Source organism: Pecten maximus, chromosome 12, assembly GCF_902652985.1.
Source record: "Pecten maximus chromosome 12, xPecMax1.1, whole genome shotgun sequence".
Classification (NCBI taxonomy): domain Eukaryota; kingdom Metazoa; phylum Mollusca; class Bivalvia; order Pectinida; family Pectinidae; genus Pecten; species Pecten maximus.
Window position 1 is genome coordinate 12393940 of NC_047026.1, and position 16221 is coordinate 12410160.

General features: G+C 36.7%; 1 long non-coding RNA gene across 1 annotated transcript; it reads right to left on the reverse strand.

The window, feature by feature from the left end:
- Positions 1 to 14292: 14292 nt before the first annotated feature.
- Positions 14293 to 16220, reverse strand: LOC117339953. The gene is made up of 2 exons (XR_004535343.1): positions 15994 to 16220; positions 14293 to 14809 (listed from the first exon to the last, which is right to left on the reverse strand). It is a non-coding gene; the product is annotated as an uncharacterized LOC117339953 (long non-coding RNA).
- Between the last annotated feature and the right edge of the window lies 1 nt (position 16221).

Below are 16221 nucleotides of genomic sequence, written 5' to 3' on the forward strand. Positions count from 1 at the left end.
GTCTAGTTGATATTACGAGGGCCTCGGTTTTATTAGGATTAAAGGACATAAGCCATTCATTGGACCAAATTTCAAGTTTTAATAAGTCCCGTTTAGCCTCCGTCTCAATCAGGTTGAGGTCATATGATGCGTAAAATAGAGAGGTATCGTCAGCGAAAAGCCTAGATAGAGATGAAAGATTACAGGAAATAGCATTTATGTATAGTAGAAAGAAAAGTGGACCAAGAACTGACCCTTGGGGGAGACCAGCATTTATAGGCTTAAGAGAGGAAAGTGAATCATTGATAAATACAGCTTGTTTTCTTTTTGAAAGATAACTAGCCACCCAACGAAGAAGAGGTCCAGAGATACCATTTACCAGAGATAATTGTCGAGTTTATGTAAGAGGCCTTTGTGCCACACGCGGTCAAATGCCTTAGAAAAATCACACAAAAAATTAAGATAGAATGTTCATAATTTTCTAAGGAAGAAATGACTGAATGATATATTTCAATAAGTTGATGTGTTGTGGAGTGATTTGGTAGGAATCCAGACTGATACTTATAAATAATGTCGTTTTCGATTAAAAAATTGTAGATATGATTATATACTACACGCTCAAAAAGTTTACCTATACAACTTAGTAGCGAGATAGGTCTGTAATGAGAGACAGTGCTTGCATCATTGGCCTTAAATATAGGCATGACATGCGCAATTTTCCAGCTCTCAGGAAATATACAAGATGACAAAGAATAATTGAATATAAAAGAAAGTGGTATAGACATTTCACTTGAGAGTAATTTTAGCATTCTGTGGCTAATACCGTCAGGACCTGACGCTTTTTTAACATCTAGAATTTTTATAATGTCTTCAACTTCACTGGAAACAATATGTATTTCTGATAAAATAGAATCTGTCCTCTTTTCAAAAAAGGGTAATTCTTTATCTATGACATTTTCTGACAGAGTACACACAGAGCTAAAATAATTATTCAACAGTTCACATTTCCTATTGTCAATCACAATCACTACACCCTTGATGTACTTTTATCTCGGTGTGATGATTGTAATCAACAAACCAATATTTTCTAATGTATTGTTGAGTTTGTCAGATCTACAAATATATTTCAACATGTATACAACTTATAGTGTTAATAACTGACAAAATAATTGATAAATATCATAATTACCCCTAAATCTAATCAAAGTACCGAAAGTACTGTAAACGAACATTATTGTTTAATACAAACTCAGTAATCTTCTAAGTTTAAAGTTTATAAATTGACTGATATTGATTTAGGAATTAATTACAAATAATTTGAAATGTTCGGAGCTGTTTTGATAGGATTGTACGCATGTTTCTGTAAGGTCCTAATTGAAATTGGAAGTATGTTGATCTATCTTGGATGGATAAAAATTAAATATGTCTTTTTGTTGAAGGTATCATCAGTTATAGTACAGTCGAGACTCTGTGACCTTACTGATGCCAACTTCTAATATGCACTAAATTTAGGGTAGTTCCAATGTAGTAAACCATATTTCAACTTAATATGATGAAACACGCATAAAGAATTACGGAAAACCACAACTAGAACTACTAATCAAGGCCTGAATTAGTTTTTAACATTTATATTTTTGATTTTGAAAACGGTCACCGTTAGGTCGAAACAGGCCAATATGCGCCAGACCTCTTTACAAATTAAAATGAATTTGTTTAAGAAATAACACAGTTCCACAGCAATATTATATAGAGAATAAATCACAATATTTATAAAGTTATAAAACTACAATAAACCTGAATATCAAATTAAGTGAATATCATATTTATAAGTATTTTTGCATTCGTTCTTAGATAATCCGGATTTCCGTTTTCCGGCTCTTTTTTTTTACTGACGGCTTACGCGATCAGAATAGCGAGCATATACAAAATTAATTCAAACACTTCAAGGTCATTTAAAACCCTCATATTTCAAAAATTTCTAAATTGTATATCAAAGAATAATAATTAGGGTACATTCTCTTAAAAAAACGGACAATTTAAGGTGAACTTAACACACCAAAGACCTCTATTTTGGGTCCACTCTCGTAAAAATATCGATTTCGGGTCCATTATCGGCCATTTCAGTAATTCAACTCTGACGACAATCGGGCCGCGAATCGCAAATGATTAAAAATTAATTTAAAATACTTCTCGGTCAAATAAATTCCTAATATTTTACACATGATGCATTTGGGCATTGAAGAGTATATATCTGCGTCAATTCCCTGATAATAATGCCAATTTAAGCCCCATTTTTCTTCGTTTCGGTATTTCCAAGTCCGTTTCAGTAAATACCCAAACCAGCGTCTGTTCGTATATTCACGACTTTGCCGAAATAAAAAAAAAGCTATATAATTGTTCATTTGAAACATGACAACAACTGCCAACCACATGTTTACATAAATATTGATATCATCAAACTATTGCCGTAGTTATATGTCACTTCGATTGTAAACCCCATGTCAAAGTCATGCAAGGATCGACCAATCAAATTGGTTTGACTTTTGATTTCCTTAATCTTGCAGTTACCTCCCTTACAACAGTAATACATTTTGTACGTTCTCCGTATCGGCTACAACAAGCAACCTCGTGCACATAACAACAAGAAATTATCATTTGTATTTGACTGATTAGTCGCACAGTACTATCTCCCAAACACGTAGCCTATGTATAATGTAGCTACTCAGCATCTGCCATGATAAAATGTATCGTCTCGAATGCCGTTTTTGATAGATTTCTTTCTCTAAATTACACAAATACACACCTAGTTGATAATGATTTAACATTCTAGTAAATATATTTTACACATTTAAGTAAAATCGCGGACATATTTGCAGACCTATGTTATACTGTCAGCCATTTTGGAATGAACACGGAAGGGCCTAAATCAAAACATCCGCCGGAGACCAATGCGCCTGCGAAATCGTTGTTAACTAAATATATTGACCTGGAGTTGATTCGCAAAGTTCAGGTTCATTTAGTCTTCACATTTCGCTAGCGTTATTCAATTCTCAAATCGTATGCATCTTGAAAACAACTACTGAATATGTTTCAACATTTTCGGTAAAACTACTAAATAAAACGAAGATGTTTTTGCAAGTAAATTATTTGAAGCGTAAGGCCATGGCGGCAACCATATTTCATTGAAACACACAGTAGGTGGCGTTCGGTGAATGTGGTTACCAAATATGGTTATATTTCTCAGTCTCGTTCTTGATTGCAATAACCGAACATTAATTATTATGGTGAACCAATTCAGTTTTTTTTCAAAGTTCAAATCATCTTCATAGTATTTGACCTTCTAAAAAGAATTTAAAATCTTTGATACAAATATACTAATCAACATTTTGAATTTAACTCACCAAACACATGAACATTGCCAAACTATTTTATTTTTGCTGAACTTACTTAATCAAAATTCAGAATGAAGTATCCATGGATCAGATATTGGCAATATATTCAAACACATATTTTATGTTTGATCGGTTTATATGTATGCTTAATTTTCTAATTGCATCTCATTATATGACATATATATATATATATATTAATTCATATACTACATGTAATTCAAACCTGTAGGAGAGCGATTATATGGGCTATGCCTGTTGTTTGATGAAATTTTAAAAAAAATCTGAAAATGTGCTATATACATTAGGGAAGGTCCAATTACACGTAGACCGTAACAAGTTCCCGGGTCCATGGAACGTCAAATATATTGTCAACAAACATCTGCTTTATTTCAGACATTCAACAATAAAATAATACTTGAGAGATAACACAACCCTGTCGCATGATTTTGTATTTATTTAAGGTTTGACAATATCTGGGCCACGGCTTATAATTTAGCAAACATCAACTGTGTTTGGTTGGTTACCATGTACTCGGGGAGCCAACAGATGACTGACAAAATAGTTGGTATCATGTTACCAACAGATAACTATTAACAAAATTGGTTGGTTACCAACTAGGTCACCAACAGATAATTTGCCTCTGCACCTGTTTTTCACAAATAAAGTTTAGTTCAATGTCACTGTTAACAGTTCAAACTTTCTCAAGATTGGTTGGTTACCAACAAGGGCACCAACAGATAACTTGCACAGTTTTCCCCCAAATAAAGTTAAGTTCAATTTCACAGTTTACATTTCCAATACTCGTGTTCAGATGAGATGACAAACCGTATATTACATCACTTTAAAATGTTTCAACCAAGGCCTGGGTACAACACCTCAGTTTTGAACACATGTTAGACAACCGAAGTTTGGGAGCAGCACTTCAGTAAATAAACTTCAGTTTGTCCTCGTTCAAGTTAATCTATTAAAGTAAGATGTGGATTGAACCAAGCGCCATTTGGACCGCTCGGTCATCGCCACAACACTAGCCGTAGCCTAGCCTATCTAAGTAAACTAAATATGTAAAAGCTAGTAACTTTTAGGATAAACGGTATCTAGCCCCCTGAAGAAAGCCTCTTAACCTCCTCTTATCGTGTTAAGAAAAACATCACCACCAACCCTTGACAAATGTACTCTATCTGAGTCAAAATGCCCATTAACCCCAAATTACCCCTATCCTTTGTATCATTGTCCCGGCAGCATTATTTACTCTTATACGAACACTTTCCATAGTCTCAGTGTTCCCTTTCCTATATCAGCCCCTTGGCAAAATCTGTAACCATACAACACAAGTTTCTGGCATTAAAATTTTGATTTTCAATAGATCAGATATAATCACCTCCCTCGAGCTCGGCTCTTTGGCTGGGATGAACCTTATATCATTCCCACTGCAGTGGACCATCAGGTAGGATGGTTGTCTTCCAGCCTCAACATTTGCTGATTTTTTTGGGATTACCTCGTGCCATACTCATTCCACGTTTGCCTTGCCAGAAAATGCTCGCTACGCCTAACCTTTGAAATCCCAGACGTGGACCAGCTGGATATGTACGGCATTGTATAAGCGTTCTTTTTATTATAGATGAGCCAACTATCCACACTGTGACTTCAACTGAAAGGCTTAAATCTATAGTCAGTAAACTGATATTGAAATGACCCCCCCCCCCCCCCCCCCCCTACATTCATTGTACTGCTAAACCTGTGTTTAACAACTGCTTTGCTGGGATACGAATATATGCCTTCTATAACTTTGATTTTTCGGACCACCGACCAGCCTCGCGTATTTGGTCTAGGGTCCAGTTTGCCATACTGGCTGTGCTGCCCCGATACGGAATGAGTGTAATTCATACCTCCCTACCCTTTTACCTGACCTAGTCATGACCTTCTGAATGATGGACTTGAACTGATATCGAGACAGTTGTTTACCCCCATAGTGGCAAAGAAGTGGGCCTGGTGTATTGGGGCGGTTGCTAAGCATTGCTTCAAATTATATACTGGACAGATTTCCTTTTTTCTGGAATTTCTGATATTAATAATGTAGTAATTTTCGCATACTGGTCCGTTTTAGAACACTTTATCCTAAACGATATCTGTTTGGTATCTATATTTAAGTCAGACCTGTTTAAGGCACAAGTACCTGTACCGACCGACTCACCAACTCTCAAAAACCCAAAGAATGCAAGGAGGTAAGCTGAAGTAAATAGGTTAGTTTCATATGTACTATATGAACAAACAAGTGGTAAGCCTTTGACAATTTCAGTTAATATGGGAGGCGTGATAGGTAGCCTAGTGTCTAAACCTTTTCTACCTCTTTTTATGCCTTCAATAGCTTTCTTTATGACAAAAGCCCTTGTGGAATCTGCACAACTTGACATTTAGCATTTATATCCAATCCCTGCTATGCACACTGTAGTGACATATGGCCAATAAACAGTACAATTGGTGGTGGCCACAAATCCGCCATATCATATTCCCTCCTAAACAAGTTAAATGCTTTGACTCCTCTGTCATAAACTGAATGGGAATTGGTTGCTAATGAATTGTTTAGTAGTCTGTCAGCTTCACGTTGGAGATCAGATCTAGAAACTCTCGCGGTATGTGTTGAGGGTGTTCGTCTGCGGTAGGTGCCAACTGTCGGAAACGATCCATGTGTTTGCGAGAAACAGCGTCTGCCACCCTGTTATCGCAAATTGAAATATGTTTAGCTTTAACTTGTATATTTAACTTGAGTAGTATCAGTCGCAATACCCTCAGTAATTACATTACCCTCTTCGATTTTGACGTTTGTTTATTTACTATCACCACTAGTGCCTGGATGTCTATTCTAAGCAAGATCTTTTTATTAGCAAGTTTCCCCAGATCATGAATGCCAATACATGGGGGACAAGTTCCAGAGATGTGATATCCTTCATGATACCTTCCCAATGAGGGGGCCACTGATAATAGACCCAACTGTTTCCTAATATTGCACCACATCCCAGGTCAACTGACCCAGCCCTATCTGTGTACAGTATCAGAACATCATACTAGCCCATTCGGCTTCCGGAAAAAATGCTTCTCCGTTAAATGATTCTATAAAATGTAACCACATAGCCATGTCTCCCTCATACCCTGTGTAACTCTAATACGGTGATAGGGTTTTGAAGCTCTACCCATGGCATCAAATAGCCGCTTAATAAAAACCCTTGCTGCTCTAATTGCCCTGCAAAAGAAACTCAAGGTCCCAGTCAGTGTCTGCAATTCTTTCAATTTTATGTTTTCTCCTCCCACACAACAAGAAAGTAATGTTCTGAGCTCTAGAATCTTTTTTGGGGATCCGAATGACCCTGTTAACTGCATCAATTTCTAAGCCTACAAAAAAAAACAATCATTTGAAAGTGTTGACATTAACATTTGACAGATCCCACTATTTGCTTCTCCAGCTAAGCAAAAGTCATCGAGATAATGATTCAGTGTCTCGATCTGGCTTCTCTGAGCTACCCGCCCAGAACAAAAATGAAGAAAATTTTTCAAATATGTTACATGATATTGAGCAACCTAATGGGAGGTATTTGTCAATAAAAAAATATTTTTGGAACTTGTAACCTAAACGGTTATAATCCCCTGGGTATATTGGTAATAATCTAAAGGCAGACTTGACGTCCATTTTTCCGATCAGTGCCCCTTTTCTAAACTCAGGACTTATCCAATCATTAACACTATTGCCTTCTGAGAATGACAAATGTGAAATCATTCTCCACCCACCATCACTCTTCGGCACTAACCCAATAGGAGAAACCCTTAAATTTGATATTGGCCTCTCGCTAACTGGACCTGCTATTCGCCCTAACAAAATTTCCTACTGTAAATTCTCCTGTACAATATTTGGATGTTGGTTTGCTGAAACAAGGTTGTTACATGAATACGAAGCTTAGGGCCAGAGTACTGCACCCTGAAGCCTTAAGAAAACCCTGCCATCAAATATTCTCCTAATTCCCTATCCGTATGATTTTCAAGCATCTGTGCTAACACCTTCACGTATTGGGGTATTTCCTCTCTGCCACAGATTGGGACCTACAGTATAGGGGCTGAAATTATATATATATTTTTTTAAGCTTTAGAGAACGTAGACAATTCAATTTTGTTTAGCTTGCCTAGGATTGATCTGCCCTTAGGGCCTAGAAACCTAATAACCTGTGGCCTCTGGTTACCACCCGGGAACCTAAATCTGGTCTGTACAGTACCTGGGCCCCTATGCCCAGCCCTGAAACATTGTTCCAAGGGATGGTTTCCCCCACAGCCCAGACATGCATGTCTGTATCTACATGGTGACCTATATCACCGTTCATGTAATTAAAGTCATAACATTTAAGTGGTATGGGGGATGTATACCCCTGTGACAGTTCCCCTGTTGGTACCCCAGGGACCATATATATGACCCAAAGCTAACTTTCTATATTTGACCACAGGGATGTTAGGTCATGTTCTTTCCTCATCATAAATCCGCCACCCTCCTGACTTAGGCCTGACTGCTCCGAGTCTAATGTCGTGCATATATTTCAACATTTCCCTTTCTGGGTGTGCATCTACGTATATACTTGCAAACAGAATGAAGGCATTTGTCCATTTTCTATGTCCTTAATTTTTGCCTTTGCCTTTTCTACACATATAATCTTTCCATTATTTACAGCCAAAGATTGCTCTTGTTTAGAATTATCAATAAGGATCCCTAACTCTATATATTTGCCATCTCTGATTTGTTCTTTGACCTTATCTGCGATGTTTACCCCCAAAACACTGGGAATAGTTACAGGTTTGTTACATAACCGACCCATTTCATCTTGATTGGGCCAATCTCCTGCCACTTGATTACTGCCAATACTGGTCCCAGGTTGGTTGGCCTGATTTGTCCCGGCTGGTGATCCTCTCCTGTATTATCAACCCATTCTCCTGGCCCGTATGGCCCCGACAGTGTTGACTTCCGCTTTCCTTTGGCTTTAGGCATATTACTTAAATTCCAATACATTAAAGACTTTAACTTTATAATCAGCAGCTGCACATACGCACCTCCTTGTACCCCTTCACTGTACGTTATTTTTTTAACAGAATATTCTTGCCTCGCTCTCCCCTAATTTTAATTAATGGCAATTCACTTACCAATGTAATACTCCTTTATCACCTGAGACGATTTTATTCCATTGAACTAGCAGCGGCTTAAAATAACTTAAACGACACCTTGTAGCGATAGATTTATGTCTCGTGTGTACCCCCCCCCCCCCCCCCCCCCCCCCCCCCCCCCCTCCCGATAATCAAGTGTAAAGTTGTTTTTGTACCTGAAGACTTACACGCAAATACTCAGAAATATACTCTTTTTATGTTTATTTTACTTTATATTTGTCATTTAGATATTTGCAGCACAAATTTCTATCAAGATTGTTACTTCGACTCGACCGTAACAGCCTAACAATAAGTGTTTGAATTGTTTGATTTTTTTCTTTGAGATGAAGATTTCCTGGCGCCCCCTTCCAATGTGTATACGGGAAATAACTCATGGCATATAGAAGTCTAGTACTACCTTGGTCCATCGCACAAAGGGGAATAACTCGTATACATTGCAATGTAAATTAATGCTAATCCCATGGAAAAAGAATCCAACCGACTGCTGCTAGAAATAAAAAAAACATTTATGAATGTACTTTGACATACATAAATGAAGTTAAACTAAAATCAGTCCCAAAAGAATAAAAGCAACAATATATTCTATTCCTCCCATGAAAGCATGACGTCATTTGTTACGTAAGAGATGAAACACTATCGCTAAACCTTAAGAACCGGTATCTAAAACTTAGCATCATTACAAGTATGTAAACAATACAATTATATCTATATGAAGACTGGTTAACAATGTACCAAGTCTTAAGTGTATATTTTATAACATTAAAGATATTAGTATTAAACTCATGGTGTAACCCATATACAAAATTCCATCTCTTGGTAGGAACACTCCCGCTTTCATTTCCTGTGCTTGTTTTCAGTTCATGCGATAGTCTCCTTTATGACGATTTCCGTGTCAGATGTCGACTACTGACTAAGGCATTATCAATATGCAGGTCGATGTATAATACGGATTGGGAAGTTCTTTGTTCGACACCATGATCCCATTTGGACACATTCTGGTTCCTTATGCGATATGAGGTCAGACATGTCCGAAGTTGTCACTCCCTAGTTATCATTTTTAATTTAACATAGATTTGTCTGGCGCGTGTCGTCGTGACCTAGGTATATATGGCGGATGTCGTGATCTAGATTTGTATGGCTGGTGTCGTCGTGGCCTAGGTTTGTATAACGGGTGTCGTCTTGACCTAGATTTGTATGGCGGTTGTCGTCGTGACCTAGGTTTGTATGGCGGGTGTCGTCGTGACCTAGGTTTGTATGGCGGGTGTCGTCGTGACCTAGGTTTATATGCCGGGTGTCGTCGTGACCTAGGTTTGTATGGCGGGTGTCGTCGTGACCTAGATTTGTATGGCGGGTGTCACCGTGACCTAGATTTGTATGGCGGGTGTCGTTGTGACCTAGATTTGTATGGCGGGTGTCGTCGTGACCTAGATTTGTATGGCGGGTGTCGTGGTGACCTAGGTTTATATGGCGGGTGTCGTGGTGACCTAGGTTTGTATGGCGGTCGTCGTCGTGACCTAGGTTTGTATGGCGGTCGTCGTCGTGACCTAGGTTTGTATGGCGGTCGTCGTCGTGACCTAGGTTTGTATGGCTGGTGTCGTCGTGACCTACATTTGTATGGCGGGTGTCACCGTGACCTAGATTTGTATGGCGCGTGTCGCCGATGAAGACACTTACACTTTCAAAGCACTTGGTCGTATTCTGATGGTATTTTAAAAATATTTTTTTTTATATAAATAAATATTTGGAGAAGGAAAGGTGTCATTATTATGTCGTTATGGTTCGCTGTCATACGTATGACATATGAAATACGCTGCTTTTCGTTCTCGCTTAACTTTAAATTTTCGACGTTTTTCTCCTCTGGTAATCGCCTCAATACGACGAGAGTACATTAAAGCCCACAGAAAACAGACAACTTAGAAACAATACAAATGTATCAATATTTACCACGAAATCCGTCTGTTATTATGTGAATATTGGCCTTAAACCTGTCAAAATGTAAGAAGTACCTTAAATGTGTTTTCTTTTCATATGATATCTCGCTAAGTCTCGTAAAAATAGCATTCTCAAAGACGATTTCCATAAGAGTTCATTTAAGATAAAACATATAAGTACTAAATCTTTCGGGTAATAGGCATATCATCGGCCACTTCAATGGAAAACAAGACGCAAAAGTTCCTTGGACGTGAACAGTGCCGAGTATAAGTTTATAATTTATGTTAAACAATAGAAGGTGAATGCACCGCACAAATGATGCACTCCTAGTTACTGTTATTAAAATCTATGTTAAATCAGGTGCTTTATTTTGTCAGATGTGTTACGTATACACTCCCTTAAGGCGTAATTTAGAAAAAAGATTCCGTAATTAATCATGTTACATGTTCCAGAGACATAGCACCGAATTCTGCTGTGACACAGGGATACATCGCTTTACATATAATTTGTAGCAAGTATATAATTTAATTTTGCTTGTAACAAGCATTTTCATTGGCTCAAAAAATTATGTTATCATCTCATAACGTAAAAAAAACCTGTGACGTCAGCGGAGTAATCGTTGTTCACGGGATTTTGTATTTATCGATGTGTTTTAAATATCTGGAAAAAATAAACATGTTAAACTTAATGAAAATGTTTCTTATCGTTGTTAATTAAATTATAAGGGTTAACTGTAATATTTTTTTTACGTTATTGAGCAATAACACAAAAAAAAATATTACAGTTAACCCTTATTTAAAGGATTTTTGCTTATTGATCCTATATATGTTCAGTTGACAAGTCCCTGAGATACTGCTTTTTGAGAAAACAACGCTAATTATTGTCACTTGAGCTCAATTCTAGAAATCGAAAAACGTCGACCGATTCCAAAGAGAGCTAAAAATAGCATGAACCGAGCTAGACGAATGCAGTGCCATAAGCATTTATTGTGATAAGCTAGTGTTTGTATATCCCGTAATTGTGTGTATTGTGTTAGGAGTAATGGGTTAATCTCGCATTTTCGTCATCGAAATTTTGCTCCCTCGCGGTCGCGTTTTCGTTTCTTGCCATCAAAGTTTCACATTATTTCGTTTTCGCTCTTTCGCATTCTCGCTTTTTCGCTCCCTCGCCGTCGCGATTTCGCTCCCTCGCATTTTCGACCTAAGGTCGAGAGAGCGAGAATGCGAGATTTGATATTTGGCCCGAACGAGCCACAATACTATGCAGACCATGATGCTGTACGTTGTATATAAGTATAAGTAAACTTGTAAACAGAACTTCATTGAGGAGTAGTGAACTCTGAAAACCTCATCCTGACAACATTACATTTGCACCCTTTGCCATACTAGAAAACAATAACCAAGAGCCTTTTTAATGTTGAATAGACGAATCAATCCGTGGCGCGCGCTTGCTTTTCGCGACGGAATTTTCCACGCGGAAAGGAGACTTTAAAATAAAGTCTTTGGAAAACAATTTGAGTAAAAAAAGTTTGATCACTGATCAGTTCAAACTCTATTCTGGTATATAAGAAATACCATATAAGGATTACTTGTGGGTATTATGGATGGCCTTGTTTTGTTTATGAAGTCATAATGCGGAAGCATGTCCGCTGAGTATAACAGCTGAATAAAGCGGTCGTCATGGAAAAATATGTCAGCGTCCTGCTTTTCTAATTTGATACGGCAGCTATATATTACATGGCATGATAACCCGATCACATACATGATATTGTTGGTCGACTTTGCTCTTTCAGATATATCTATGTTATGTCGACTTTGTGACAATACCTGCATTATTCCAGTCAACAGACTTACTTGAACGTGATACCGAACGGGGTTCGTCAAAGCTCATTAAACCTTTTTTTTAAATATGGTATTTCATTTTTTTTACACAGATAATTTCCAGCAACGTCTCGTTCAATTGTGACGTGAACTGTTTGTTTACATTAATCTCAGTTCGCATTCATACTCATTTCGGTTCATAGTCATATTAAAGGGACTAAATGGCTAGATTTCCACTTAAATAATATATAAAAAAGGATATACGATTTAAAATGATGTAAAAAGTTAAGCACTTTATGTTAATTATACATTTCAAAAGTGTCCATAACAATTTGTTAAAATTTAATGAAAAAAATAAAATAAATTTGACTAACCTAGTAGTTATTTCATATTATTATTTTTCGATGTGTGTAAACAAATACCTCTGCGTACCTTTGCGCATGCGCGATGCGGGAAATTGGAAACATCATAACAAAAATGGCGAACACCCGATCTAAGTGGAAGGGTCCTGAATCAGTTTTAACCGAGAGCAAGAAGAAACGAATAATCGAGAACGTGATTTTAACTTCACAAAGACGAACACGTTTCTTAGAGACAGAGCAAGCAGATGGCATCAGTTAAAAAAGACCGAAGGGATTAAAACAGACCCTCCTTTGGCCAAGCTAACGTCACACGACCCCATTTGGTACGAGACCCCATTTGGTACAAAATTTGATAAAATGGCTCCCAAATCCACGCATGTCCATTCCATGACCTAAGATTTTATGGCGTCATAATGTAAATATAAACGGTCATTTCAACGTCAATTTTGAGGTATGCAGCGATCCAGCTTGCTTAATACAAGATATTGAAATGGGTAAGTTATAGGAAAACATCCGTTTTGTGCATAGTTTTGCCTTTCGACGACAGTGTTATATCAACTTTTGAAATGTTTTCCGGCACATTTATCACTCCAAATGATTTCTTATAGTCCTAAAAGTCTTCGTTGGTCGTATTACACAGGTACTTGCCTTATAAAGTGAACATACACTCATTTTCAGTGTGCTGTACCTGCAATTCGAACTTCCCCCGCTTCGCCATTGCAGTAAAACTATTTGTGCGCATGTCGGAAGTTGATCTCTAATACACTCTCACAGGTGCTTGATCAACGATAAGTCCGGATTTTTTAAGGCCTTTATTAAGAGTTATTTCCCTTTTACTATGAATACTTAACATAAAGGGGCATTCACTGAACACTGAAGGAAATAATTCAATAAATAATTTGATTTATAATAATCCTTCTAATACTTTTAACATGCATAAATGGGAAATATCCTCTGTACATTGATGAACAAGTAATTCACCATTTCCTTTCAATGATACAAATTATCATTATCAATATTATCATGAAGAAAAAATAAATACAATTAATATTCAATATTTTGGAAAAAAAAAAGGTTTGAAATATCTTTTCTATTACAACATTAACCCTTTAAAATTAAATTTCTCTGATAATTTTAATCCTAAGCGTTTATTTTGAGATATGTTTTCTGAAATCCATGTTGGGATTTAGTTTAATAAATACTCATTTCTGGTTCAGTCAATAACTATAGTGTATACAAAGACACTCGGAACTCTCCTGCTGTTCTGTCAGATTTTTTTTCGGTTGTTTTTGGAAGTAAACCAATTATGACTGACACAACTATTGCTTTATCCTCTTTTGTTGGTCTTAATAATGATTTAATTACTACCTGACCATTCTTGTTGTCTAGGCCATGGTTGAATGGCTAGCTGTCACCAGTGGGGTTGAGGAAACAAACACCTCTGCAGATGGCGATCGGTCACTCTCTTGTAATTACTTTTGATTGTTACAGGTAACAGGACAATTAGGGACTGATATAGTGGCTTCCTAAGTTAGCATTGCTGCCAGGGGAGTTGAGCAGTTAAGGCTCTGTTTTGTTAGTTAGAACCTTTTTACACACAAATAACAACACGGCTATGGTTTAACTCATAATTTAATCTTTCATCTACAGAACAAACGCAATGAACTTGCAGAAGAAATATTTATACATGCAAAATTTGCAACATCAGGGATCGATGTAATGATGAGGAGGAAGATATCCTTTGGGTTAGATACGCTGGTACATAATGTGGCTGCTGGTTTCACCAGGAATGCCTCAATCATGAAGAGCATGAATGTTGATGTTGAGCCATTCTCATTGAGCTCTTAGTCAGGACACCAGTTACAGTACTCGTGTTCAGTCAGATATTGAGCTACATTGTATTTCCAACACTTGACAAGGCTCTTGACCAGGATGGTACAACCCCAGAGGGGCACGGCATGCTTATATGTCAAGTATCATCAATTTGTTTCTCCGATAGAAGAAGAAAAAAATTGGGTGACATGCTACTTCTGTAAAAAGTCCTTTCATGCATATTGTTTGCCACCCAGAGTGTACCGCACATTTGAAATGAGGAAGGCATCAGATTCATCCTGGTGTTGCCAAATGTGCCCTGCAAGTTGAGAAACAATATGGTTAACTTTTAATTTCACTTCTGTTGATTGAATGTTCTAAACTCACACTATATTAGTGTTTTAGCATATAATCTATATATACATTTACATTACAATAGTATTATAACTATTTCTTTAGTCACACCTGTGAGAATTACTAGTACATTTATTCAACAATTCAATATCTTTCATTTTATCCTAACTTCCTCTATGATGTAAGTGATCAATCTAATTATATTCAAATTAATTTGTTGACATTTTTACATGAACTGTGATATCTTGTTAAATCTTACTCGTGTTATGTTGCGAGAATAGCACTTGTGCTAATGTGATCATATTTTAAATATTCAATTTTAAATAATGTTTCTTGACTTTCCATCAAGAGTGTTTTAATTGATTGATTGATTGATTAAAATAAATTTATTGTCATTTTAAAGGTTTTTCTTGTAATATTTCATTTCAATAATTACCCTGGGGAAAAAAATAAACAAAAGAAAGCAAAATTAATAAATGATACTGCCAGTAATAGTCACCAACATGAAACAAACTGTGTGTTTTTGTTATTTTATATTATAACTGTTCAATCACAGGTACAATGATCCTCAATGTAACATGTTTATAACTTTAAACTGATCAGATATGACCCCTATACATTTTATGCATACTTTTAATATTATATTGTAACGTCCGTGTGGTTCAATATGTATCCTGTAGACATACATCTGAGCTGCCCGACGGCTAGTAGGAATGTCCTCACTGGATATATATAGCAGTAGGACCATTCTACATACCTCCTGACAGCGACAAGTACCCCTTGCTTCAATATTCTAATTTAGTAATCTATTATTAATATATTTTTTTTTTATGAAATTTTCATCATCCTAAAAGAAGTATAATGTATTGCCACTTATAAAAAGTTGTGAAACCACTGTACATACATGTGCATTTATGATATTTGTCACAAAACATCGTTCAATGAAACCACGTGGACTCGAGCTCAATGGAAAAAAATACGGGAAATACGGGCCGGGATATTTGTATTTCCAGCTATGGTATTTATACACAAATGACTGATATTTTGGAAAAATACTGATGTAATAAGTAATACTATATGTATTACCATCGCAATCGCTCACATTATTGATGATATTTTTGGAAATAATTGAAAAAATCGATGTCTCACCACTTTGTACCAAATGGGGTCCTCTCTGCAGGCTCCGGACCGGAAGTTACGTAACACAAAAAACGCGGATCTATAAATAGCTATCACGTACTATTTATTTTTTTATCATACAGTTGGAAGTACTAAAGGTTGTCTTAGTAAAATATCAACATTAATTTGAAATTCTCACGTGAGTATTTTCTTTATTAGAATAAATGTGTAAAAATTGTACCAAATGGGGTCCTGTGA